The following is a 3,902-nucleotide window of genomic DNA, read 5'->3' as shown; positions in this document are numbered from 1 at the left end:
TGTGGGAGCCAACATGGGTATCCAGATCCCGCTGTTGGTTATTGACCGGAGAACGTCTCGGTCATGTCTACATGTCTCCCGAACCCGTAGGGTCTACACACTTAAGGTTCGATGACGCTAGGGTTATAAAGGAAGCTTGTATGTGGTTACCGAATGTTGTTCGGAGTCCCGGATGAGATCCCGGACGTCACGAGGAGTTCCGGAATGGTCCGGAGGTAAAGATTTATATATGGGAAGTCCTGTTTCTGCCATCGGGACAAGTTTCGGGGTCATCGGTATTGTACCGGGACCACCGGAAGGGTCCCGGGGGCCCACCGGGTGGGGCCACCTGCCCCGGGGGGCCACATGGGCTGTAGGGGGTGCGCCTTGGCCTACATGGGCCAAGGGAACCAGCCCCAAGAGGCCCATGCGCCTAGGGAACCCTAGAGGGAAGAGTCCTCAAAGGGGAAGGCACCTCCGAGGTGCCTTGGGGAGGATGGACTCCTCCCCCCCTTCTTGGCCGCCGCACCAGATGCCATCTGGAGGCTGGCCGCCGCCCCTTGGGGTGGGAAACCCTAAAGGGGGCGCAGCCCTCCCCTTCCCCTATATATATGAGGCCTAGGGGCTGCCCATAACACGCGATTTGATCTCTCGTTGGTGCAGCCCTGCCCCTCTCCCTCCTCCTCTTCTCCCATGGTGCTTGGCGAAGCCCTACGGGATTGCCACGCTCCTCCACCACCACCACGCCGTTGTGCTGCTGTTGGATGGAGTCTTCCTCAACCTCTCCCTCTCTCCTTGCTAGATCAAGGCGTGGGAGACGTCACCGGGCTGTACGTGTGTTGAACGCGGAGGTGCCGTGCGTTCGGCACTTGATCATCGGTGATTTGAATCACGACGAGTACGACTCCATCAACCCCGTTCACTTGAACGCTTCCGCTTAGCGATCTACAAGGGTATGTAGATGCACTCTCTTTCTACTCGTTGCTGGTCTCTCCATAGATAGATCTTGGTGACACGTAGGAAAATTTTGAATTTCTGCTACGTTCCCCAACAGGTACTACTTGAGCACCTGATCTCGAACTTCGCGGTGAAAGCCTAGGTCTGAAAAGAGTTGGTTATATCTGGTGAAAGTGCGTTACGTCGACTAGAGGGGGGGTGAATAGGTGATTTTTATGAATTCTTCACTGAGAAATTTCAGGGTGAGGAAATTCCTAAGCGAAGAATTACTCGCAGCGGAACAAGTACTTAGGTATAAGCATAACAGAGCAACAACATAGTCATCATGATGAAATGAAAGACAAACACAGAGTACAGAAAGCGTAAACACAGGATAAGCAAGATGAAGACAAACAGAATGAAGAAATAGGATTGAGGAAATAGAGAAAGTCTTCAGTCAATGTCTTCAAGCAGTAATGATCAGGTACATCAACACATAATGAGGAAATGAAAGGGTTGAGGAAATAGAACCAGTTGGCTTGGCGAAGACAATGATTTGGTAGACCAGTTCCAACTGCTGTGACAGTTGTACGTCTGGTTGGAGCGGCTGAGTATTTAAACTCGAGGACACATAGTCCTGGACACACAGTCCTCACCGTATTCTCCTTGAGCTAAGATCACACAGACCTCGCCCAACAGTAGTGGCAAGTCTTCATAGGTGACTTTCAAAACTTCACAGACTTGGTCACTCGGCAATCCACAATTCCTCTTGGATGCTCAGACAATGACGTCTAACCGTCTGGAGGATACACAGTCCTCAAAGGTAACAAGCGTCGGTTCCACACAGGAACAATCTCTTCAGTGATGCTCAATCACTTTGGGGTTTGTAGGTTTGGGTTTGGGATTTGGGTTTTCCTCACTTGATGATTTTCGCTCAAAGTCCTCGAAGAATGGGATGCTCTCAAATGACAAGTGTCAGTTTCTCTCGGAGCAGCCAACCAACTAGTGGTTGTAGGGGGCGGCTATTTATAGCCTAGGAAGCAGCCCGACATGATAAGACATAAATGCCCTTGGCAGATATGACCGTTAGGTGGTAGGATATTTTGGAATAGCTGGCACGTGGCACAGCAACGGTCGGATATATTGAGGTTCAAATTCCTCAGGGCTATCATGTACCTCACTGTGTAGGCAATCCGCACTGGCGAATTCCTAACTCCTCAGTCAGAACAAATTCCTCATAGACCAGAAGATCTTCGTCTCTGTCACTGAAGAAATTGACTGAACTGATATGAGATTTCCAATGGCTTCACTCGAAGGATTGGGTAGGTGAAGGATTTTGAGATGAGCATCACTTGGAAATCGGTTTCCTTAGTATTACCTCGACCCCTTTAACAGTATGGTGTTTCCTATGACTCAAGAAAGAAAAAATGAAACTACAAAAACAAAAGATTTCACGTTCATATTACTCGCATGAATATCGAAGTCTTCAAGGTCACACCAATTTCTTCACTTTCAAAGTCTTCAGCCGAAGACATTCATTTTCAGGGGTCGACTTTCACTGTAAATATCAAACTCATCATTGTCTTATAGAGCCTGTGTACACTCACAAATATATTAGTCTCTTAATCTATAAGTCTTCAATACACCGAAACCATTAAGGGGCACTAGATGCACTTACATCTGGCAATGAAGATATTTTTATATCATGTCCTTTTTGAAGGCATTGCTCAGATATGCTCGGACTGGTTCTTCAGGGCGGAAATCTAGATTCTAAGCATGGGAGGTTGGATCCGGTGACGACGACGCTTGAGCGTCATTCCCTTCCTGAAGGTGTTGCTATTGAAGAATCTTGTCGTCCGTATGGTGTCATGAGATAATTGATGCGGATATGATCATTGTTACAATTTACTGATCGCGGATCTGATTGCTTTGGGTGTTTATTTTCTTAGCTTCTATCTTATATGATTTTGCTATTTGCTGACCTGTTTTTGTGTGTGTACGTTTGATGTTGACTGTGTTTACCATAGTTTGTATCTTTTCGATGCTCCATTTTGAGCTAATAAAAGATTACTCTTTGTCGAAAAAGGTCAAAAGAAAAAAACCTTTCTTTTCCAAAAACTACACATTCTCCTTACATCTCTATCTGTTTGTCTCCTCAACGCCTATGATAATCACAAAGCCGCGGAGCCGTGCATGCGTCAGAATTTCAGCGCGTGCGATCTCTCGATGACGAGCGAGAGGAACAGGAAAGCCGCGACGGCGACGACCAGCGCGGCGGCCAGCGCAGCGAGCATGCCCTGCAGCGTGGCGCCGGGGCTCAGGAAGAAGACCGCTGCCGTCGCCGCCGCCTGCCACATCTTTTTTTTTTAGAGAAAAGGCCACGGCCCAACTTTATAGTGTGACGCCCGGGTAATTAAGCTACAGTAATCCCCACTAATGATGCCACGTCACCTTTGTCACTGTAGTTAATCTCGGGTTAGTTCAAAAACCGGTTCGAATTTCAAATGCAAATCGATCAAACAACAAAAGTTTTCAAAATTAAAACTAAAATGTTCGGGTTATGTCAAATAAATCATAGGTAATTATGGTGGAAAAACCACACTTTTATAAAGTGTTTAAATGCACTATAATAGATAAACAGTGGCAAAACAGTTATTCAAATGCTTTTAGAATAATAAATAATTCCAAAACTATTTTATTTCAGTACTAAACGGTTTGTGGCAGTGGCATAAATTGTAACACTATCTTAGGTGCCACTTTTATATTTTGTTGAAACTAGGCTAACACAGAAAAGAAATAAATAAATAAAAGTAACAGAAAACAAAACAAAAAAAGGAAAAAAAAGAGAATTCCCCCACTGGACTTTGGCCCACCGGGCCGCCTTGTCGGCCCAATCGGCCCAGCAGGCCATCGGGCCCCCAGGCCGGCCCACTCGCTCCCTGCATAACCCCCCGCTCCCCACTCGGCCGAACCCTAGCACCACTCCC

The sequence above is a fragment of the Triticum dicoccoides genome, chromosome 5B, assembly GCF_002162155.2.
Source record: "Triticum dicoccoides isolate Atlit2015 ecotype Zavitan chromosome 5B, WEW_v2.0, whole genome shotgun sequence".
In the NCBI taxonomy this organism is placed as follows: Eukaryota; Viridiplantae; Streptophyta; class Magnoliopsida; order Poales; family Poaceae; genus Triticum; species Triticum dicoccoides.
This window is presented reverse-complemented; position numbering follows the sequence as displayed.